General features: G+C 38.5%; 1 long non-coding RNA gene across 1 annotated transcript; it reads left to right on the top strand.

The window, feature by feature from the left end:
• LOC117096396 lies at positions 1-23,837 on the top strand. Its single transcript, XR_004442474.1, has 3 exons — positions 1-362; positions 23,365-23,453; positions 23,705-23,837. It is a non-coding gene; the product is annotated as an uncharacterized LOC117096396 (long non-coding RNA).
• Positions 23,838-25,693: the final 1,856 nt, after the last annotated feature.

Genomic DNA, 25,693 nt, shown 5'->3' on the forward strand with positions numbered 1-25,693 from the left:
AGTCATCAGATCTCATGAGACTTATTCACTACCATGAGAACAGCAAGGGAAATCATGCCCCCATGATTCAATTACCTCTCACCGGGTCCCTCCCACTATACCTGGGAACTCAAGATGAGCTTCAGGTGGGGACACAGCCAAATCATATCACCTTCCCAAAAAGGGTTTTCCTGATCACCCTGTCACTCCCTCCCTCTCATAACACCCTCACAACATGTCATAGTCTACATGACACATATCACTATGTTAATTATACTTTTAATTTGTGTTTTTACTTGTTTATTTCAGAGGCCAGGCTAACAGGGATTGCTGATGGGGAAATAAATGATCAAGGATGAATTGTAGATCTGGTGCTTGAGCAAGTGAGTGGATGGTTGTAAGAGAAATAGGTGTGAGATGGAAATCAAGAGTTCTGTTTTGAAAACATTTGTTTAAGATTTTTATTCTTTATCCTAATGAACAAATCAAGTAAGGATATTTAAGTCTGGAACTCAAGCAGAAGTCAGAGAGATATAAGCTTAAGTGTCATCTGCATAGAGATAATATTTAAAGCCACACTAGTAGATGGTAGCACCCAGTGGAAGAGGAAAATATTGTTAGAAAAGACAAGACAGGCAGGGCACAGTGGCTCACGCCTGTAATCCCAACACTTTGGGAGGCTGAGGTGAGTGGATCATGAGGTCAGGAGATCGAGACCATCCTGGCTAACACGGTGAAACCCTGTCTCTACTAAAAATACAAAAAATTAGCTGGGCATGGTGGTTGGTGCCTATAGTCCTAGCTACTCAGGAGGCAGAGGCAGGAGAATGGTGTGAACCCAGGAAGGCAGAGCTTGCAGTGAGCTGAAATTGCCCTACTGCACTCCAGCCTGGGTGACAGAGCAAGACTCCGTCTCAAAAAAAAAAAAGAAAAAAAAAGAAAAGACAAAACAAGGCAATACGTCTTGTGAAACAATCTCCAATGTGGTATAGTCAGAGCTATAGGATAATGCCACTGAATGAATACATGTACAATGAGGGAAGGGCTTTACATGAAGAAATTGAGCAACATTATCAGAAATTTACCTAATTACCTTAACTTTTGCTTTTGCCGGTCAGAGGTTCGATGCATGGAGACTCTAGTGATGGGTGCTATGGATTTGCACAAGATAATATAAATAAAATTTATTGGTTCTCTCTCTAACCTTACTTGACCTGCCCAAACAAACATACAGAGTGATTTCATACATATTAGTTCTTTCCTCTTTGTCCATAGGAGCTAGTGTGGTGGGTTCTGACACAGATGACACATGGATATTATCTAATAAAAATAGCTGTGATCTAAATCTCTGAGAAGCTTTATCTTGTAAGTAGCCCTGGAGGCTACTGAGAATAGACCAGAAAAGAATTTTTTCCCTTCTCATTTTGGGAAGACAACTCATAGAATTGGGAAGCTTCTTTATCCTTCAGAGGAACAGGGCAACATTGCCAAATTTCTTCAGATGATTTAGTCCAAGGTGGGAATTATGCTCTGATGTTTTGAGATATACGATAAGGTTGAAAAACAGTCAATTGTGGTTCTGGTAATAGAATGAACAGGCTCTCTGTCTGCTCTGGCTTCCTCCAGCTACAGATCACGATCTCATGTTTAAATCTAACTTACTTACTGCTCTCATTGTCTCCCAGACTTATTTAGGCTATAAAAGGTTTGCCTAGAGATGTGGATTGTTTATGTGGAGTGTGAGGCACAACTGTACAATATATCCATGGCTTTGCTTTACGATTTCAGTCAAAACAAAATTAAAGGCTCATTATCACCCGTGCTCAGGAAGCAATGGGGAATATTTTAAATTTCACATTTTCATTGGTCTTTCATCAAGAACAGGACTAAAGTTCCAAATGAGATGCATTTTCTATAATGCATGTGGTGCCTTATCTTGAAATAGCTGTTGTCTTTGTCATTCTGATTTGCTTAGCAGACAGTTGGAAATTAAACAATAAAAAATAAGTTTCTGTACATGACATTTCATTTTCGGACAACCAGCAACTCAAATTCCCAGGCATGGAGATTAGTCTATTCATCTCCACAGGTGTCCACACATGAAATGAAATGTCACCTAAAGCAGTAGACACACTTCATTGCTATTACACCCCAAAGTTTCCTCCAGTAAAATATTTTATTAAAATTAAATGAAAAAGCAAAACCTGTGCAATGGTTGTTCAAGCAGCTTTAATGAGCTTTAGAATGGAGCACACCCCCGACAATTCTTCCATGGGTATTTTACTATGCACAGGAAAACTGTTCAAAGAATATTATACTATACCATTCTTTCCTCATCTTCTTGGCTGTGTGTTGAATCAATTAAATTGCAACTTATAAATTACTGGTTAAAATACCTAAGAAAATAGCGTTTGTTTCTATTTATAGGTACAGTATGTACTTCCTGAAAATGTTTGTCATCTCACTGAATCATTTTCTCCTTTCTCATCACCTAGTTGTTTATTTAGCAAAGATTTATTTATGTGCCATGCTAGTTTGTTCATAGGGTAACAAATGTGAGCAAGATAATAGAGGTCTCTGGGCCCTTATGAAGTTTATAAGTTGGTCAAATAGACAACAGCAAAAACAACAAGAACATCATCTTGTCATCCCTATTAAGTATTTTCTATTTTGTCAGATACTGTTCTCGGTGAAGTCAGGTATTCAATTGCCTAATTATTATGATAAGATAATCATTACACAGATGCAGGAAGGTCCTAGGAGAAAGATTCCATTATTAACCCCATTGTCTGGAAAAGAAAACAGAGGCAGAGGGAAATTTTAAGTAATTTGCCCCAGGGCATATAGCTAGGAAGTAGAAGTAGCAATGCTAACAATAAAATGATGCATGTTATGATACAGGAAGTTCAGGATATTGTAAGAACATGAAGTAGAGGCTCTTGACCCCAGTACCTGAGCCAGCTTGGTCTGCTGTAACAAAATTTCATAGACTGAGTGGCTTCAATTACAGACCTCTATTTTCTCAGAGTTCCGAAGGGTGCAAAGTCCAAGATCAAGGTCCAGCAGTGTTCACTTTAGGTTAAGGACTCTTTTCCTGTCTTACAGACAGCTGCCTTTTAGTTAGTTGCTCACAGAGTGAGGAGAGAGAGAAAGAATGAGTTCGTTGGTGTCTTTTCTAATAAGGGCACTAATCCCAGCATGAGAGCCCCAGCTTCATGACCTCATCCAATCCTGATTACCTCCCAAAGACCACACCTCCAAATACCATCACCTGGAAGAGTAGGGCTTCAGCATATGAATTTCATGTATAAGATTCAGTCCATAGCAACTGGCTTTGTAATTTTTCCAGGTCAGAACTTTCTACAAATCAGAAATCATATTTAGCAGCCATGAATGAGACTGGTTTTTTTTATTCTGAGACAGGGTCTTGCTTTGTCACCCAGGATAGAGTGCAGTGGTACAATCATGGATCACTGTAACCTCCAGCTCCTGAACCCAAGAGATCTTCCTGCCTCAGCCCCTTTAGTAGCTAGGACTGCAGGCTCATGCCACCAGGCCTCGCTAATTTTTAAAAATTTTTTTGGAGATGAGGTCTCGCTATGTTGCACAGGCTGGTCTTGAACTCCTTGTCTCAAGTGATCCTCCCATCTTGGCCTCCCAAAGTGCTGAGATTACAGGCATGAGCCACCATGCCTGACCTTGAATGAGACTATTTTTAAACACATATACCTCTGCTAAATTCCAACATTATTATAACTGAATTCTATGTAACCATTAGCTTTTTAAGTTCTTTAAGCTTTGATTTTCCCATCTACAAGCTGGGAGGAGGGTTGTTTTGCTGTCAAACTCATACATAGATAGCATTTCTATATGTGAATGGTGTATATTTCTATGTGCTAATATATATATGAACAGTGAGATGTGTGTGGCGGTATCTGTGCACACGTGCGCATGGGGGCAGGCAGCAACCTTTCTGACACTTTTACATGTATAGCGCTTCTTAGTTTACCTCTTTGTAAAGTACATGTGATGATCGTGACAGCTGAGATGTTATTTTTATTCTCATTTTACATATGGCGACCAGGAGGTCAAGTTTCTTTCTCAAGGTCATGCAATTGGTGTGTGGTTGAGCCGAGGTATGACCTAAACCTCCTCTGACTCCTGGGTTAGTGCTTTTCTTCTGTCCCATGGCTGCCTCATGCTGGTGAGCATTCTGCCTGCTACTTGGGCTCTGAGAAAGACATTCATTCTCTGTGGTATACTCAGCTGACGTTTCATTTTGTTTCCTTGCTATCCATGCTAACACACCGCTGTGGTGAGTGTTGCAGTGCATTTTTGAAGTATCGATTTCCAGTCAGCCCCCGTCCCAAAGACCCTACCACACACCCAATTCTATTTGCTTCACTTCAGCTCACCGCTCGCTGCTACCTGAGAGCCTCTAGTGTGTTATCACTCTGCTTATGGGCACACCAGCAGAAATGTACTGCAGTTACCAGGCTTCAGTGCTAGGAAACCAGCACTGTTTCTGTTTCAGAAATGTGGACAGATTTTGCAATTTTTAAAGATTAAAAACAATCTTCTTTATATATGTAGAAATACAGATATTTTGATTATTTTATATAAATCCATATATTGGAGCACATCATCCTACCTTTTAAAAATGAAATCTTTTTAAAAATTTGCCCTTACTTAATCTTTCCCTATCCATATCATCCTCTACCCCCAGCTAGTCTATATTTACAGTGTAGCATGTGCTCTTCCAAATAATTCTCAGTGCTCATAAAATCATATGTAAACATTCATGTATGTGTATGTCTAAACATCTACCTAAAAATAAATGTACGTGTGTATTTTACAAAACCGGGTCACTATTTACGAAAATGGGTTCATACTACTATTGTGTATCCTTTACTTCTTATTATTTAATATTTTAAGGCAAATCCCAGACTTTATGTTGTTTATATCCAGTAAACACTTAAGTATTCATCACTAACAGATAGGTGTTTTTAAGAACGTAACCAATTATACTAATATCACCTATAACAAAATTTATAATAGTTATTTAAAATTACCCAATACCCAGTTCATGTTCAGATATCCCTGATTGCCTCAAAAACATCTTTTTACAGCTGGTTTGTTTGAATGAGGATTCAAATGCCAAACATTGCGCTTGCCTGATATGTCTCTAAAATTTACAATGATTTTCCCTTCCCCTTCTCTGTTAATGCTTCTATTTGTTGAAGAAACAAGGTTATTTTCCTTGTAGAATTTCCCACCTTCTAGATTTGTCTTATTTCATTCTTGTGGTGTCACTTAACACCTACCCTGTGCTTCCTTTACATACTTAGTTGAATATAGAGGATTGACTAGATTTCTGGCTCAATTCATTTGGCTAGAATACTTAATAGTTGGTGCTGTGTACTTTCTGTTGCATCACAGAGGTGTGGAATAGGAGGAATACAACATTGGCCAGCCCACTTTAAGTGATGCTGAAATTGGTCAGTGCGGTCAGGTGTGGTCAGCTTTATCTTTCCGGTATAAACTTCCTCATCAACCCTGACTTAACAGTTTTAGCATTAAGTAATGAACATTACCTACATTCATTATTTCACTCAGAGTTGTAAAATTATAATTTTCTAAATCTATTAATCTTTCCAGCCTTTATTGGCTGGAATTCTATGAAGAACTCTCTCTTGTCAATCATTGATAATCCTGAATAACAGTTTGTATAGGAGAGGCATAATAAAGGTTGATTTTTTTTTTTTGGTTGTCAATTTCCTGAATAATGAAATGGTGCTTTAGCAACCTCCAATGGTGACCAATAACATTGTTGGACTCAGATATTTTTATATATTAAATGTGTTTTAGATTATGGAATTTTATTACATTTGATACTCAGATGATCTCATTCTTGGCCAGTGGGCACTCCACAGAATTGCTGCTTTGGTGTTCTTTTAACAAGATCCCAGTACTTTTTGATGACTTCTTTGATTTCTGGTAAATAGAATATCCTTGACTTATCCAGAACACTTTCTACACTAGATGTAGATTGAGTCATTTCTCCAAGGTGGACTGGTTCCTTAGTGAGAAATGGCATTTAGAGAACATAATCTTGATTCTAGAAGTTAATTTATTACCTTTTTAATGATTCTATGGCACTCCATGACATACTATGAAATATTTAACCATTTTCCCTTGCTGGCATTCACTTAGCATCCGGTTTTGCTATATCCTGCCTTTCAATTGCAAAGTCATATTGAAGATGGGAAAACATGGTTCAAGAAGCTTTCTATAGGCCTTACACAATTAGTAGAAATGTAACATTGAAAAATAATATGAGAATGCTTGGAGTTCTTAATAGAAATTCTGGCAACCCAGTGGTTCTTGGGAAATATGTCCTTATTCAGTTGGGTGAAGAATTCTCCTTTGCTTCCTGGAGCTCATCGTTAACAAGATGAGAGATGATGCCCTTTCCTTCTTCCTCTTTTGGTTGGAGAACAGTTTTCCTTTCTTCTCTTATGGATTTTGGTAGAAACATGTTTTCTGTTTACTTTTTCTAACTGTGATCCTGGCAATGAGATGGATGCTAGCTCTCCAGGTCATATAGCAGCTTGGACCTTTCATAAGCTCCATACAACTGTGGATGGAGGTCATGCTGGGTGCCATATTGGCAGTACATTTTGTTCTTGCAGAGGGCATTCTGGCCTTCTTGATTCTATATTTTATTCTTTGCCAATCATCAGGCAGTGCGCAGTGGAGAAAACAAAATTTATTGAGAGCTTTCAGCTCTGTAACTAGCAATAACTATTCCTGGCTGGCCACAAAGTTCCCCAGATGTTCCCTGCTATATAATCCTGATTTTCTAGTTCATTGTAAATTCACAACACTGTGCTTTCAACTATCCCTCTTTTCATATCTACATTAAAAAAAATTTCCTGGTAACATTCTTAAAGCATTTGATAATACTTATGGACTTTATATAAAAAAAACTTTTATTGGAGTATAACATACATTGCAGGAAACTAAACATAAATGTGTAGCTTGATGAATTTCCACAAACCAAACACATTTATATAACCAGAACCTGGATCAATAAATAGTCCGTTATAAGTACACCCAAAGCCTTTTTATGCTACTTTCAGTAAGTCTCTGCCCTTCTTCCTCCAAGAACAGTCATTATCCTGATCCCTAAAAGCATAGATTTATTTTGCCTGTCTTTGTACTAAAGTAAGTGGAATTATACACTACATACTTCCTTGCATCTGGCTTATTTCTCTCAATATTTATGCTGTTCAATCATATGAACACATGTAATTGTAGATTGTTCATTTGAATTGCTACATAGTGTTCCATTGTGTGTCTCCATTGCAATTTATCTATTCTATGTTGATAAGCATTTGGGCAGTTTCCAGTTTGGAGCTATTATAGATAATGCTGCTGTCAGCATTCTACTACATACCTTTGCTGAACATACATCTGCATTTCTGTTGGGTGCACACCTAGAAAGGGGATTTATGGTCACAGTGTATGCAATATATCCTGCTTTATTAGATAATGCCAAAGAGTTCCCAAGTGGTTGCACCAAAGCAAACTCCCACCATCAGTGTGTGAAAGCTCTGGATGACACACACGCTCCCCAACACTTGATAGTTTCCCTCATTTTCATATATATATGAAACTTTCAGGTTGAAGAAGATTCCCAGAGTACAGAAGACTTTCTAATACCATCCTCCAAGTTCTGTCCAAAGTGTAGCAATATATATAGGGCAAATTAGACTGGAACTCTGACAATATCCTAATTTATTTCACTGGTGATAGGGAATGGGTCAAATGAACACATACAGGTTTGCACACCATCAAGAAGCCTATGGGTTTAGTCATTTTAGGGCAGTCAACTGTTTCCTGCTGATGTTTGTTATTATGTGTATTTTATGACAAAAATAAAGAAAGAGAAATATCATTCACAATTCCATTACTGTAACATACTAATAGTTTTTAGTTCCATTATCCACACACATATCTGAATTTTATATGGTTACAATCATGGTCTCAATATAATTTCATATTATGCATTTTTGAACTAAATGTTTTCTCTAAAGCACTCTCTCATGTTTTAAAAATATTTCCTCATATATTTAGGTTGCTTCCAATGTTTTACTATTCTAGAGAGGTCTATAGAAATATCTTCACCAGTTTACCTTTGCTTAAAAAAACTAATCTTTTAGGCAAAAGTCCTAAGAGTGGGATTATGGAGTAGAAAATTATCATTTTGGGCCGGGCGCGGTGGCTCAAGCCTGTAATCCCAGCACTTTGGGAGGCCGAGACGGGCGAATCACGAGGTCAGGAGATCGAGACCATCCTGGCTAACACGGTGAAACCCCGTCTCTACTAAAAATACAAAAAACTAGCCGGGCGAGGTGGCAGGCGCCTGTAGTCCCAGCTACTCGGGAGGCTGAGGCAGGAGAATGGCGTGAACCCGGGAGGCGGAGCTTGCAGTGAGCTGAGATCCGGCCACTGCACTCCAGCCGGGCGAAAGAGCAAGACTCCGTCTCAAAAAAAAAAAAAAAAAAAAAAGAAAATATCATTTTGTTTGGCTCCTGATTTATCATTCATCTCTCTCTCTAAAAGGCTTTTCACAGTTTATACCAGAGGAATCCACCTTCTTGGAAAGCACAAGAGCTAAGTTTGACTTACAGCAGCAAGTGCTCTGTTAGCTTCATAAACAAAGAAAACATATGGTATATTGTTGAAGTAAAGTTTTAGCTTTTGGAAGATTTAAAAATTCTTGCTTAGTTTCATTTGTAATACAAATTTAGAAAAAAAGCAAATTTCCACGAGCAGGTGAATGGATAAACAAATGTGATATAGCCATGCAATAGAATACTACTTAGTAATTAAAAGGAAGGAATGATTGATACATGTGTTACAACATAAATGAATTATGAAATAATTATGCTTAAGGAAAGAAGCCAAAGAAAAAAGAGTACATACTCTATGATTCCATTATAGAAAACTCTATATAATGCAAACTTAACATAGTGACAGAAAGTAGATCAACATTGCATGTGGACATGGGGTGAGGTAGAGAGGAGCAGGAAAAAAGGATTGCAGAGGGGCGCATGGAAACTTTTGAGGCTGATGGATATGTTTACTACCTTGATTGTGGTGATGGTTTCATGGGGATATATATATGTTAAAATTTATCAAATTGTACACTATAAATATATATAGTTTATTACATATCAATTATACCCCAATTAAGCTGTTTTTAAAAATAACATTTCTTGCTCACTATTTCTAACTCTCTGAAGATCTAAAGAAAATGAGGAGCAGGAGTTGCTGTTAGTTCATTATGACTATTTAGTGTAGTGAGTTAAAGGGACATGATTAAACCTACGATACTACATAATAATAATGAACAACAATTTCCGTCCTTCATTTTGTATGCCCAAAAAAGATATGTTCAAGTCCTGACACTGGTACCTGTGAATATGATCTTATGTGGAAAGAGAGACTTTTCGGCCTGTGAGATACAGGAGCCCCAAATCCAATGACTGGAGTCATTGGAAGAAGAGGAGAGGATGCACAGAGAGACACACAAAGAGAAGAGCACCATGTGTTGATGAGGCACACAGATTGGAGCGATGCAGCTACAAGCCAAGGAACACCAAGGAACGAGAAAGAGGCATTGAGCATTCTTCCTTAGAGCCTTCAGAGGGTACATGGCCCTGCTGACACCTTGATTTTGGACTTCTAGCCTCTAGAATTATGAGTGAATACATTTCTGTTATTTTAAGCCACAGAAGTGGTAATTTGTTATAGCAGTGCTTGGAAAGGAATACATATACCAATATGGTTTTATTAGCTAATATACTCTCATTTGGTAATATCAAGGGAGTAACACAAGGTATCTGCACTACAGAAGCAGATGTCTGATTATTAGGTTCGGCGATGAAACTTTGTATTTCAAAAGATGGATCCCCTTCATTCTCTCCTTGTTTCTGTGTCTGCTGTCCTGAAGCCAGATGTGTTACCATGATGTCTTTATATTAGTATACTAACACAGCAGTTCTCAAAGCTCTGTTCATGGACACTTTGAGCTCCCTATATCTAACAGAGGGAGGCCAAATCTATTCTCATATTTTCCCTTTTCACTGTGTTGACATTTGCAGTAATAGTGCAGAAGCAACGATAGGCAAAACCGCTGACACCTTAGGACAAATGGCAGCACCAGCAATTGCACTAGTAGACATCTTATTCTTCATCTTCATGACTGGCAGAAAACAAAGAAACATAAAAAGAATTGGACTTAAGAATGACCTTGATGAAGGAGCAACATGATTTATTAAATCTTTATCCTTCAGTACTACATGTATTTTTAATATTGTGTATGATGTTATGGGGAGTACAAATAAAGCACTTCTGTTACATACAGAAGTACATAAAATAGGACCTGTGTAACTGAGTTCTAGCTAAACTAGCTTCTTTTCCCATGAACACCAGTTTTACTTGACAAAAAAACTTGGACTATTCAGGTTATTCAGACTTGGGTATTTGGCAAACATGTCCCTCCATGCTCAGAGATTCTCCTTCAGAGGCAACCGTCTTAGACTCTGTTTTCTTTACTGAGAATGACATTTCCTGTAAAAGCTTAAACACAGGTAGGGCTCAGGTATTTGCTTAAGGACAGAAAGCATAATGTAGAGGTGGGTTCCCTTCCAGCCCATTACACTTCTCATTCCACTAAACGAGACAGGTGGTTTTCCACATTTCATGCATCTCCTCCTTGAGACAGTGAATCAATGCTGCAAGAGAAAAAAATGCCAGATGGAAAAGCTGACAAGTCAGATATTACACAGCCACTTAATTTTTATTTTGTAATTTTCACAATCTGAGCAACCAAGTAGAATATATTAAAAAGATACTAAAAACACACTGTGATAAAATTCATTTGACCAAGAAATATAGGCTTTCATGTTTTTGTCTCCAGCTCAGCCTTTTCTCATTTTTAATGTCAACTGTTTTCTGGATTTGGCACTTATTTTGACAAAAGCTATGTTGAGTTGCAAATTGAAACGTGGTGCATAGCTTCTATGATTAAGAAATTCAGAATCTATCCAACCTAAGGCCTTGAAGTCAGAAAGAAATGCCCAGAGAAAAATATCTCAACTTTGCCATGTACCGATGAATGCCTGATACAAATATTAACTGTTATTTCTGCAAATGTTCCCACTGTTTTATATACTTCATTTCCCCCATTTGTGGGACTGCAATGTATTCTGGAAACTTGATGAATAGAAACTCGTGATTGAGTCTTCTCAGCATGGGACAGGTCAGTATTTGTGGCTCAGCTGGCTGGTGCCAGAGTGGAGAGCTTGTCTGATTTGTTTCCACCCCACGCACTGAAGGATTTTCAAGATTTTCCTCTTAATATTTGGCTTTACTTGATAATCCTAGAGCATGCTGGGAAATGGCAGCAAGAGAAAAATTTTGTAACCACAGGGAGGCCTGCTCAGAGGGCTGTGGGTAAGTATGAACGCTTATGTGTATGCCTACTAATGACTCTTCAACATTCTGCTTTTCACAAGGTTTTCCTTCAACAAAGAGTATGTAGGCTTGTGAGGACAGTGGGCTTTTAGAAAACTCAGCTGTTCCCAGAAAGACAAATGCACATGTGAGTCATTTCCCAAGAGAGATGTCACTAGTCAGGAAGGTATGTGGAACCACATGGTTCAGCTTGCAATTTAGAATTTCAAAAGCAGGAGTTGGCCAAGAGTTGCCTAGGGTTTTTAACCTCACGTTTTTACCGTCATTTTTCTTTCTTATTTGTTGAGTGCTGACCTCACCCTTGGCATAGGTGGGATAGAAGAGATGCTAGTTGCCTCTGATCAACATTGGAGAAGGTACCCAATTAAGAAATAGGCTTTATAGCCAAGAAGGTGACTAAATCCCAAAGGCTTGTTTGTTTTCTTTGTGCAACCCAACTTCTTATGTGCTTTCTTTTGGATTCTGTTGTTTCCTTTGTTTTTGTTTGGTTGGTTGTTTATATGTTGTTAATAAGACTCTGTCTTGGAGATGTTGGACAATAGGCTAGTGTCTCATTGGATCTGGGTGCTCCAGATGTGAGCTAGGTCCTGGAAGGAGGTGGTAAGAAGGCTTTACACTATGCCCTGGGGAGGGCTGTTTTGCTGGCTGGGTGACCAGGCTCTGAGGAAGTCTGTACCTAGAAGTCGATTTTCTAAACATTCAGCAGGTGTGTGAGACATCTGACCTGCTTATCTTGGTACAGAAGGAATCCAGCTGGAAGTGATCTGTGTGCAGCATGTCCCATAGAAATGCAAGGAGTCTTTTCTTGTGACCCTGTACCTATAAGGCCTCAAAGGACCTCACTCATAACAGCTAGGATGACTCTATGAACCTCTATATGCTGGAAATAGCCCCAGCTTAATTTAGTTTAATTCAGTTCACATTTATTAGGTTCCCTCTAAGAAAAATGCCAGAGGCTTGAATATAATTAATTTTTGTGATTTTTTATCCTCATTTTAATTGGAAGAAACTGGGGATTAGAGAGGGTAAGTGGCTTATCCAAGTTCATACAACTATCCTACCACATAACTTCATTTTGATAAGAAATATGATTGTCTCTTTTGTGATAAAAATAAGATCTTGTGCCCTGATGAGTTGGACAGTCTGGGAGTTCTGCCTATTCTGATTTTTTTTTTTTTTTCTGGTGGGATATTGGATGAAACATTATAATACTCAATTATAAATTCATGGTAACGTTGGGAAATGTATGTGCTTGTGTGTGTATGTGAAATATAATGTGTGATAGTTGTCCCAGGCTAGATTTCCTGAAACAAACTCATGTCTTTTGGGGCACTCATCATACCTTCCCTTTACTTTCTGTCTAATGCTGGTCTCCCCCAGGCTCATCAAGTAGAAAAGCCTATAGCTGTTGCCACATAACTGCCTGGAACTCTTCATGTTGATATATCATCTTCATCTGTTTATAGACAAATGAAAATTTAGCCACATTTTTTTAATTACTTAAATTGAAGACAGCTCAAGCCTGTCTCAACAAAGTGAGAATGTCTTCTTTATATAATCTCAAGTCCTCATGACACTTATGCAAACCTTTTTAAAGAATAAATATAAAAGGAATATTGCCCCCTGATTATGTAAAGGTGATGTGGCAGACATGGTAGATTGTCTTGTTTGACATCTGTACTGTTTCATTCTTGTCTGCTCTTCTATATAGCCTTTGTTAGGTATCCTTGTTTTGAAGGATCTCAATAGGTTTTAACTTCCAACTCGATGCAAATTTTAGTGGCAGCAGTGCTGAAGGCACCATTCACTCTTTGGAGTCTAGCAGAAACAAAGTCATGTTAAAGTCCATAGCTCTTAGCAGCTTTCTAATTCCCAGATTGCAGAGGGTACAGATAAGTTACTGTAATCCTGAAGTGGTTTCCTAATTCCCTCATATATCAGTCAAGAATCTCCAAAGAAACAGAAAAAATAGAAGATACATATGTTAAAGAATTGGCTTGAGTGATGTTGGGGACTGGCAAGTCCAAAATTTGTAGGACAGGCCAGCAGGCTGGAAACTGAGATAGGAAGTGATGTAGTCTTGGGTCTGAAATCTGTAGGACAGGCTGGCAGGCTGGAAACTCAGGCAGGATTTACATTAAAATGTTGAGGCAAAAAGTGAAATAAATAAAATGGTGAGATGGAATTCTCCATTCTCTAGACAATCCCAATTTTTGCTCTTAACACTTTCAACTGATTAGATAATATGTGCCCACATTATTTTTACAGGTAATGTTCTTTAAAGTCAACTGATTATAGATATTAATCACATCTACAAAATACCTTTACAGCAATATCTAGACTAGTGTTTGACCAAACAACTGGGCACCACAGCTGAGCCACACTGACACATAAAATTAACCGTCACATCTTGTTTCCTGACTGTGGCAGAGATATCAATGAACTTGATGAGCCACTTAAGCAGGATTCTTCTAGAAATCTATCCTGGAGTTTCATCTTAGAACCCGCTGTGACAACCAGCTCGTCTAAGAAATTTGTAAGCATCTTACTCTCTTTCTGCTTAAAATAGCTAGAGTGGTTTGTTATTTGCTACTGAACCTCACTGATATTTTAGCAAAGTCTTGATATCAAACCCTGACAAGGGGAACATGAGAAAGAAATGCTGCAGATTAATTATGCTCATGAGCATAGATGCAAAAGTAGTAACTAAAATATTAGCAATGTGAATTCAGGAATCCGTAAAAAAGACAATATATGACCAAATTGGTCATACCAGAAAAGCAAAGTTCAGCATTAGAAAAACAGCTTGTTTAAACACCATATTAACAGATGAAAGTCTTTCTCAATAAATACATAAAAAGCATTTGATATAATGCTATCAGGAAACTAAAAGTAGAAAGAAACGTCCTTAACCTGATAAAGCATACCTAAAATAACAAACGTGAAACAACAGGAAACTCAATGGCAAAATGTTACATTTCTTTTAAAAACAGCAGCAAGACAAATACACCCACTATTATTACTTAGACACGATGTATTGGTAAAATTTTCAGAAAGCAAACTCACAAGAAAAAGAAATGATAATTATAAAGACTGGAGAAGCAGGAACAAAAATTTTGTTACTTATAGATGAAATTATTGTAGAAAAACCCATAAGAATGTAGGGACAAAAATTAAAATGAGTAAGGGAGCTCAGCAAGTTTGCTGGATAAAGCTCAATATACATTACTCTATTAAATAGAAAGTATATGTATTTAATTAGCAGCAGTAAAATTACAAAGTGTATAAGAATAAGGCAAATAAAGTAAAAAGACCAATAAGAACAAAATATAGTAATTCTATTGAAAGATCCTAAAGAAGCTAGAAATGAATGTTGAACACATTTTAGTTTAATGTTGAAATGAACATATTCACAACACTGAACTTTTCTATGGAAAAACATGTTGAAATACCATGTTTTGTACCAGTGTTGTAAATATGTCAGTTCTCACCAAATTCATTTGCAGTTATAAAGAAATTTCATTTAAAATCTCAACAAGAATTTTTACAGAACTTTCTAAGTATATTTTAAAAATTTACAAGAAAGAACAAAGTGTTATAAATAGTCCAGATGCTCTTAAAGAAGCATAAGTTGGCAAGGCGTAGAGTTAAGGGTGGAAGAGGCTTGGCTACTTGCAAGTATTAAAAACTGGTAATTATGTTAGTAGATATTGGCTTGGTGGTAGTAAGTAATCAATGCAGCAGACAGGAAACTTAGAAACATAAACTATATATGAAAATCTGATACAGAGCAGAAATGGCACTGTAGATTATTAGGATATGAAAAACTAGAAAATTAGACCCATACTTCACATCAATTTCAAATGTAACAGCAATTTAAATATGATGGGCAAAACTTCACAACTTTTCTAAGAAAATGTAGAATAGCTAACATTTATAGTTAAAAAGTATTTCTTGACCAACACACAAAAAGAAGTACATTTTGATTCTGGAATTACTTGTTTATTAAATATTTGTTTGAACTTCCATGTAAAACTGTCTGATCCTGGGTTTCCCTTTATGAAAAATTTTAAAATTGGCATAATTTCTTTTATGGATATGGGTGACATTGATTTCGAATTTAATCTCATCGAGATGAGCAAATGCAGATTCTGATAGGAGTCTTTAAGATTTATTGAACCTTTCCTTCTTTAGTTTTTAATAGACATTCCATGCATTCTTGAATAGAATGTTCTATAAATGTACATTAAAGTAGGAGTTAATAATTGGTTTACTTAAATATTCCATATACTTACTGATTCTTTGCTTGCTTGGTCTATGAATTATTGTAAGATGTTAGAATCTTTCACCATAATGGTGGACATATCATTTTTTAAAAAAATTTTTTTATTATTATACTTTAAGTTCTAGGGTACATGTGCATAACATGTAGGTTTGTTACATATGTATACTTGTGCCATGTTGGTGTGCTGCACCCATCAACTCGTCAGCACCCATCAATTCGTCATTTATATCAGGTATAACTCCCAATGCAATCCCTCCCCCTCCCCCCTCCCCATGATAGGCCCCAGTGTGTGATGTTCCCCTTCCCGAGTCCAAGTGATCTCATTGTTCAGTTCCCACCTATGAGTGAGAACATGCGGTGTTTGGTTTCTCTTCTTGTGATAGTTTGCTAAGAATGATGGTTTCCAGCTGCATCCATGTCCCTACAAAGGACGCAAACTCATCCTTTTTTATGGCTGCATAATATTCCATGGTGTATATGTGCCACATTTTCTTAATCCAGTCTGTCACAGATGGACATTTGGGTTGATTCCAAGTCTTTGCTATTGTGAATAGTGCCGCAATAAACATACGTGTGCATGTGTCTTTATAGCAGCATGATTTATAATCCTTTGGGTATATACCTAGTAGTGGGATGGCTGGGTCATATGGTACATTTAGTTCTAGATCCTTGAGGAATCGCCATACTGTTTTCCATAATGGTTGAACTAGTTTACAATCCCACCAACAGTGTAAAAAGTGTTCCTATTTCTCCACATCCTCTCCAGCACCTGTTGTTTCCTGACTTTTTAATGATTGCCATTCTAACTGGTGTGAGATGGTATCTCATTGTGGTTTTGATTTGCATCTCTCTGATGGCCGGTGATGATGAGCATTTTTTCATGTGTCTGTTGGCTGTATGAATATCTTCTTTTGAGAACTGTCTGTTCATATCCTTTCCCCACTTTTTGATGGGGTTGTTTGTTTTTTTCTTGTAAATTTGTTTGAGTTCTTTGTAGGTTCTGGATATTAGCCCTTTGTCAGATGAGTAGGTTGCAAAAATTTTCTCCCATTCTGTAGGTTGCCTGTTCACTCTGATGGTAGTTTCTTTTGCTGTGCAGAAGCTCTTTAGTTTAATTAGATCCCATTTGTCAATTTTGTCCTTCCCATGCCTATGTCCTGAATGGTACTACCTAGGTTTTCTTCTAGGGCTTTTATGGTATTAGGTCTAACATTTAAGTCTCTAATCCATCTTGAATTAATCTTCGTATAAGGAGTAAGGAAAGGATCCAGTTTCAGCTTTCTACTTATAGCGTGCCAATTTTCCCAGCACCATTTATTAAATAGGGAATCCTTTCCCCATTTCTTGTTTCTCTCAGGTTTGTCAAAGATCAGATGGCTGTAGCTGTGTGGTATTATTTCTGAGGACTCTGTTCTGTTCCATTGGTCTATATCTCTATTTTGGTACCAGTACCATGCTGTTTTGGTGACTGTAGCCTTGTAGTATAGTTTGAAGTCGGGTAGCGTGATGCCTCCAGCTTTGTTCTTTTGACTTAGGATTGTCTTGGCAATGCGGGCTCTTTTTTGGTTCCATATGAACTTTAAAGCCGTTTTTTCCAATTCTGTGAAGAAAGTCATTGGTAGCTTGATGGGGATGGCATTGAATCTATAATAACCTTGGGCAGTATGGCCATTTTCACGATATTGATTCTTCTTATCCATGAGCATGGTATGTTCTTCCATTTGTTAGTGTCCTCTTTTATTTCACTGAGCAGTGGTTTGTAGTCCTCCTTGAAGAGGTCCTTTACATCCCTTGTAAGTTGGATTCCTAGGTATTTTATTCTTTTTGAAGCAATTGTGAATGGAAGTTCATTCATGATTTGGCTCTCTGTTTGTCTGTTACTGGTGTATAAGAATGCTTGTGATTTTTGCACATTAATTTTGTATCCTGAGACTTTGCTGAAGTTGCTTATCAGCTTAAGGAGATTTTGGGCTGAGACAATGGGGTTTTCTAAATATACAATCATGTCATCTGCAAACAGGGACAATTTGACTTCTTCTTTTCCTAACTGAATACTCTTGATTTCTTTCTCTTGCCTGATTGCCCTAGCCAGAACTTCCAACACTATGTTGAATAGGAGTGGTGAGAGAGGGCATCCCTGTCTTGTGCCAGTTTTCAAAGGGAATTTTTCCAGTTTTTGCCCATTCAGTATGATATTGGCTGTGGGTTTGTCATAAATAGCTCTTATTATTTTGAGGTACATTCCATCAATACTGAATTTATTGAGCGTTTTTAGCATGAAGGGCTGTTGAATTTTGTCAAAAGCCTTTTCTGCATCTATTGAGATAATCATGTGGTTCTTGTCTTTGGTTCTATTTATATGCTGGATTACGTTTATTGATTTGCGAATGTTGAACCAGCCTTGCATCCCAGGGATGAAGCCCACTTGATCATGGTGGATGAGCTTTTTGATGTGCTGCTGAATCCGGTTTGCCAGTATTTTATTGAGGATTTTTGCATGATGTTCATCAGGGATATTGGTCTAAAATTCTCTTTTTTTGTTGTGTCTCTGCCAGGCTTTGGTATCAGGATGATGTTGGCCTCATAAAATGAGTTAGGGAGGATTCCCTCTTTTTCTATTGATTGGAATAGTTTCAGAAGGAATGGTACCAGCTCCTCCTTGTACCTCTGGTAGAATTCAGCTGTGAATACATCTGGTCCTGGACTTTTTTGGTTGGTAGGCTATTAATTATTGCCTCAATTTCAGAGCCTGCTATTGGTCTATTTAGGGATTCAACTTCTTCCTGGTTTAGTCTTGGGAGAGTGAAAGTGTCCAGGAAATTATCCATTTCTTCTAGATTTTCTAGTTGATTTGCGTAGAGGTGTTTATAGTATTCTCTGATGGTAGTTTGTATTTCTGTGGGGTTGGTGGTGATATCCCCTTTATCATTTTTTATTGTGTCTATTTGATTCCTCTCTCTTTTCTTCTTTATTAGTCTTGCTAGCGGTCTGTCAATTTTGTTGATCTTTTCAAAAAACCAACTCCTGGATTCATTGATTTTTTGGAGGGTTTTTTGTGTCTCTATCTCCTTCAGTTCTGCTCTGATCTTAGTTATTTCTTGCCTTCTGCTAGCTTTTGAATGTGTTTGCTCTTGCCTCTCTAGTTCTTTTAATTGTGATATTAGAGTGTCAATTTTAGATCTTTCCAGCTTTCTCTTGTGGGCATTTAGTGCTATAAATTTCCCTCTACACACTGCTTTAAATGTGTCCCAGAGATTCTGGTATGTTGTATCTTTGTTCTCATTGGTTTCAAAGAACATCTTTATTTCTGCCTTCATTTCGTTATGTACCCAGTAGTCATTCAGGAGCAGGTTGTTCAGTTTCCATGTAGTTGAGCGGTTTGGATTGAGTTTCTTAGTCCTGAGTTCTAGTTTGATTGCACTGTGGTCTGAGAGACAGTTCGTTATAATTTCTGTTCTTGTACATTTGCTGAGGAGTGCTTTACTTCCAATTATGTGGTCAATTTTGGAATAAGTGCAATGTTGTGCTGAGAAGAATGTATATTCTGTTGATTTGGGGTGGAGAGTTCTATAGATGTCTATTAGGTCCGCTTGGTGCAGAGATGAGTTCAATTCCTGGATATCCTTGTTAACTTTCTGTCTCGTTGATCTGTCTAATGTTGACAGTGGAGTGTGAAGTCTCCCATTATTATTGTATGGGAGTCTAAGTCTCTTTGTAAGTCTCTAAGGACTTGCTTTATGAATCTGGGTGCTCCTGTATTGGGTGCATATATATTTAGGATAGTTAGCTCTTCCTGTTGAATTGATCCCTTTACCATTATGTAATGGCCTTCTTTGTCTCTTTTGATCTTTGATAGTTTAAAGTCTGTTTTATCAGAGACTAGTATTGCAACCCCTGCTTTTCTTTGTTCTCCATTTGCTTGGTAGATCTTCCTCCATCCCTTTATTTTGAGCCTATGTATGTCTCTGCATGTGAGATGGATCTCCTGAATACAGCAGACTGATGGGTCTTGACTCTTTATCCAGTTTGCCAGTCTGTGTCTTTTAATTGGAGCATTTAGTCCATTTACACTTAAGGTTAATATTGTTATGTGTGAACTTGATCCTGCCATTATGATATCAACTGGTTATTTTGCTCATTAGTTGATGCAGTTTCTTCCTAGCCTGATGGTCTTTACATTTTGGCATGTTTTTGCAATGGCTGGTACCGGTTGTTCCTTTCCATGTTTAGGGCTTCCTTCAGGGTCTCTTGTAAGGCAGGCCTGGTGGTGACAAAATCTCTAAGCATTTGCTTATCTGTAAAGGATTTTATTTCTCCTTCACTGATGAAACTTAGTTTGGCTGGATATGAAATTCTGGGTTGAAAATTCTTTTCTTTAAGAACGTTGAATATTGGCCCCCACTCTCTTCTGGCTTGTAGAGTTTCTGCCGAGAGATCTACTGTTAGTCTGATGGGTTTCCCTTTGTGGGTAACCCGACCTTTCTCTCTGGCTGCCCTTAAGATTTTTTCCTTCATTTCAACTTTGGTGAATCTGGCAATTATGTGTCTTGGAGTTGCTCTTCTGGAGGAGTATCTTTGTGGCGTTCTCTGTATTTCCTGAATTTGAATGTTGGCCTGCCCTACTAGGTTGGGGAAGTTCTCCTGGATGATATCCTGAAGAGTGTTTTCCAACTTGGTTCCATTTTCCCCCTCACTTTCAGGCACCCCAATCAGACGTAGATTTGGTCTTTTTACATAATCCCATACTTCTTGCAGGCTTTGTTCATTTCTTTTTCTTCTTTTTCCTTTTGGTTTCTCTTCTCGCTTCATTTCATTCGTTTGATCCTCAATTGCTGATACTCTTTCTTCTAGTTGATCGAGTCGGTTACTGAAGCTTGTGCATCTGTCACGTATTTCTCGTGTCATGGTTTTCATCTCTGTCATTTCGTTTATGACCTTCTCTGCATTAATTATTCTAGCTATCAATTCTTCCACTCTTTTTTCAAGATTTTTAGTTTCTTTGTGCTGGGTACGTAATTCCTCCTTTAGCTCTGAGAAGTTTGATGGACTGAAGCCTTCTTCTCTCATCTCGTCAAAGTCATTCTCTGACCAGCTTCGATCTGTTGCTGGCGATGAGCTGCGCTCCTTTGCAGGGGGAGATGCGCTCTTATTTTTTGAATTTCCAGCTTTTCTGCCCTGCTTCTTCCCCATCTTTGTGGTTTTATCTGCCTCTGGTCTTTGATGATGGTGACGTACTGATGGGGTTTTGGTATAGGTGTCCTTCCTGTTTGATAGTTTTCCTTCTAACAGTCAGGACCCTCAGCTGCAGGTCTGTTGGAGATTGCTTGAGGTCCACTCCAGACCCTGTTTGCCTGGGTATCAGCAGCAGAGGTTGCCGAAGATAGAATATTGCTGAACAGCAAGTGTACCTCTCTGATTCTTACTTTGGAAGCTTCCTCTCAGGGGTGTACTCCACCCTGTGAGGTGTGGGGTGTCAGACTGCCCCTAGTGGGGGATGTCTCTCAGCTAGGCTACTCAGGGGTCAGGGACCCACTTGAGCAGACAGTCTGTCCCTTCTCAGATCTCAACCTCCGTGTGGGGAGATCCACTGCTCTCTTCAAAGCTGTCAGACAGAGTTGTTTGCATCTGCAGGGGTTTCTGCTGCTTTTGTTGTTGTTGTTGTTTAGCTGTGCCCTGTCCCCAGAGGTGGAGTCTACAGAGACAGGCAGGTTTCCTTGAGCTGCTGTGAGCTCCACCCAGTTCGAGCTTCCCAGCGGCTTTGTTTACCTACTTAAGCCTCAGCAATGGCGGGCGTCCCTCCCCTAGCCTCGCTGCTGCCTTGCGGTTAGATCACAGACTGCTGTGCTAGCAATCAGGGAGGCTCCGTGGCCGTGGGACCTTCCCGGCCAGGTGTGGGGTATAATCTCCTGGTGTGCCCGTTTGCTTAAAGCGCAGTATTGGGGTGGGAGTTACCCGATTTTCCAGGTGTTGTGTGTCTCAGTTCCCCTGACTAGGAAAAGGGATTCCCTTCCCCCTTGCGCTTCCCAGGTGAGTCGATGCCTCGCCCTGCTTCAGCTCTCACTGGTCGGGCTGCAGCAGCTGACAAGCACCGATTGTCCGGCAATCCCTAGTGAGATGACCCCAGTACCTCAGTTGAAAATGCAGAAATCACCAGTCTTCTTTGTCGCTTGCGCTGGGAGTTGGAGACTGGAGCTATTCCTATTCAGCCATCTTGCTCCGCCCCGGATTTATCATTTTTTTTCTTTCCATTTTATAACCATGTTTTATATGTTTCAAAGATGTTTTATTGTATGCATACATGTTTAGAATTTTTGTATTCTTCTGGAGAATTTCCTTTTTATTAATATGGAGAAGCTCTCTCTATTGATATAATAATTTTTTCCCTTAAAGCCAATATTTTGTCTGATATTAATTTAACTGTACTAAGTTTTTAAATTCATTTTTTTCTTTTTCTTTTGAGTCAATTTTGCTGTTGTTGCCCTGGCTGCAGTGCAATAGCACAGTCTCAGCTCACTGCAATCTCCACCTCCTGAGTTCAAGCCATTCTCCTGCCTCAACCTCCCAAGTAGCTGGGATTACAGGCATGTGCCACCATGCCTGGCTAATTTTGTATTTTTAGTAGAGAGATGGGGTTTCACCATGTTGGCCAGGCTGGTCTCAAACTCCTGACCTCAGGTGATCCACTGCCTCGGTCTCCCAACGTGCTGGGATTACAGGCGTGAGCCACCATGCCTGTCTTTAATTCCTAATATATATTTTTCCTATACTTTTAATCCTTCTGTAAATTTCTGTTTTAAATATGCTTTCTGTAAATTCTCTTTCAAGGTGGGACTTTTGTTTTTTTTTTTTTTTTTGAGAGGGAGTTTCACTCTGTCACCCAGTCTGGAGTGCAACGGCACCATCTCAGCTTACTGCAGCCTCCACCTCCCAGGTTCAGCGATTCTCCTGCCTCAGCCTCCCAAGTAGCTGGGAATACAGGCGCCTACCACCACACCTGGTTAGTTTTTGTAGTTTTTAATAAAGAAGGGGTTTCACCATGTTGGTCAGGCTGGTCTCGAGCCCCTGATCTCAGGTGAACTGCCTGCCTTAGCCTCCCAAAGTGCTGGGATTACAGGCGTGAGCCACAGTGCCCAGCCGAGGTGGGACTATTTTAAAAAATATTCAATATATAAGTATACATAGTTTAACATTCTTTGTCTTTTGGGTGATTGAATTCATTTATATCAATTGTGTTACTGATATATTTGGATCATTTCTTCCACCCTCTTTTGTGAGTTTGTGTGAGCAGACTCCTTTTGTGCACTAATAAGTTTAAATGTTTCTCTTGAGGGTAACTGGAAATTATCAAGGTGTTTTAATATACACAATATACATACACAGACACACACACACCATAGGAAGTAGGCTATTTTTACCTTTATTTTGAATGGTTAATTGTCTAGCCTTAGGTCACAGAGCTATTCTGTGGCAAAGACTAGATTGGAACCAAAATCTTCTGGAACTGGACCCCAAGTTCATCATTCTTTCATGTTTCCATGATGTCTTCAAGATAGAGAGTCTATCATCTATGTAGAACTGAAGATGACAGAAGACATCAAAGGAGGATGGGGGCTTCCAGGAAGAGTCAGTGAGATGTGCTGAGGTCAGAACTTTTATTGCCCTTAAATGGGTGTTGAATGGAGTTTTGAAATTGAACTACTTTTTCTTTGTTCTTGTTTCTCTGATGGATTTTCTCATTAGAAGGTGATGATGTGTTCTACTACATAAGTGGCATTTAAATGCGGAGCCTTTTTTTAATTGCTCATGGTATTTCACTCACGATGAAATGAAAGTCTCGTGAAACTATAATTTGAAACAGAAAAGAATGGTAATTTTGCCCATTTTCTTGAAAAGTAGCAAGATATGAAGAAAATTGTTGAATATGCCTGACAATAGAAGACCTAAGGCCTAAGAAGTCCATTTCAATGAATCACAAAAGAAATCAAAGAACAGAATTTCTCTCTTTTGAAGTATTGCTTTATTAAGTAAGTATTGCTTTATTCAGTAATTCACTTGGCAAAAATTCACTTGGCAAAAATTTCTTCAGAACTTTTGCAGCATCACTGAGTCTAGTTTTGGCAATTAGTTTAGGATTTGAAGGAAATCAAATGACACTTGACTAAATTGATTGGTTAAATAAAACTTTAATCATTAATTGTCCAAAGTTATAGAGGTCATGTGATTTAAGGGAAGGGAGGAAACTGCAATTATATTGGGGGATTGAAGAAAATCAAGTGCAAACAGTCTGATTTTTTGTGGGTTCTACATAATTTTGAGATGCTCATTTCTTCTCCCTTAGATCACAGCAGCAGCTTTCTAGACCTAGTGTTATGTCCCCTTGTCCAAATTATGGCCACTTCATGATAGTGTGGATCTTCTGAAAAGAGCTCTAAGTAGTTTGAACGTACTGTGAGAATCAGATTGAATCTAGCTTCAGAATCTGAGTTTTGCAAGTCTGGGTCACACACACACACACACATATTTTCTTTTTGTGAGGTAGGATCTCACTCTCTCACCCAGACTAGAGTGCAATTGTGCAATCACAGCTCACTGCAGCCTCTATGTCCCAGGCTCAAGTGATCCTCCCACTTTAGCCCCGAGAAGCTGGGACCACAGGCGTGCAGCACCATGCCTGGCTAATTTTATTTATTTTATGTAGAAAGAAGGTCTCACTATGTTGCCCAGACTAGTCTCGAACTCTTAGGCTCAAGTGATCCACCTGCTTTGGCCTCCCAAATTTCTGAGATTACAGGCATGAGTGACTGAGCCTGGCCAGTAACTAATATTTTTGATAGAATAAGTTGCAAATCTGGAACATACTTGTTTTAAAAGTAAAAAGCCTTTTAAATTAGCAAAATCTACAATTCTAGGTCTTAAATGAAATTTAGCTGGGCATAAACAAAGGCTGAATTTCATTTTGAGTCACTAATAATCTAAGTTAAGGGCAATGTCCCTTTTCTTCTGTTGTAGGATCATCTCTACTTTGTGTTACTGTGGGAGGTGGGGGTGCTGTGTAAGAAGTACTAACAGGTAAAAGATGATGCAGTAGACTTTAGTCTTTTAACTGGTCTCTTCACCTCTATTCTTGTTCCTTACAATTTATACAGATGATGCCACTGGAACCACTTTTTTTAAAGCCAGTTGAATCTTATGGATAAAGTGTTAACTTCATAGCTTGGATTAAAAATGACTCCTTGTCCAATCCTGACCTGGTCTTAATCTCCAGTCCTCTATCACCACCTCCAAACGTGCACACACACATACACACACACAGTTTTAACAACATGCTACTTGCTTGTACTAGTCTCACTGCCTGCAGTATTCTTGACTGTCTTCCACCTTTATAATCTCAAGACCCAGATCAAATATCACTTTCTCTTTGAAGCCGTCCTGAACTTGCCTCTTATTTGTGCTCTCTTTTCTGTGCTCCTAAAGCACCTTGTAAATTCATCATTTTATAGAATGTACCAGTAGCATTCTAGTAATCCATTACGAGACATTGGAATAGCGAACACCCAGAAAAAGAGAAAAAGTGGCTCCATAGGGATGAACTTTCCTCTTCCTGTTTACTACCTTTACTCCTGTCACTTCCCACCTTACTCTTTTTTCTGTGACTCCAGAGTGGTCTATCTGGGTCTGCTGTTCTTAGGTGAACATCTGTTTCTGGAGGATGCACAGAAAACAGGCATATGTAAATCAAGAATTGTCAGTGTACTGGACACATTTTGCTTAAGTTTAAGAAAAACGAGGAATCAATTAAGCATGTGAAAAAAAAATCTTCCCCAAATGTTGATATATTTTTTGAAACTCACACTAATCATATATCCTATTTTAATATAATAC

Source organism: Trachypithecus francoisi, unplaced genomic scaffold, assembly GCF_009764315.1.
Source record: "Trachypithecus francoisi isolate TF-2019V2 unplaced genomic scaffold, Tfra_2.0 Contig01461, whole genome shotgun sequence".
Classification (NCBI taxonomy): domain Eukaryota; kingdom Metazoa; phylum Chordata; class Mammalia; order Primates; family Cercopithecidae; genus Trachypithecus; species Trachypithecus francoisi.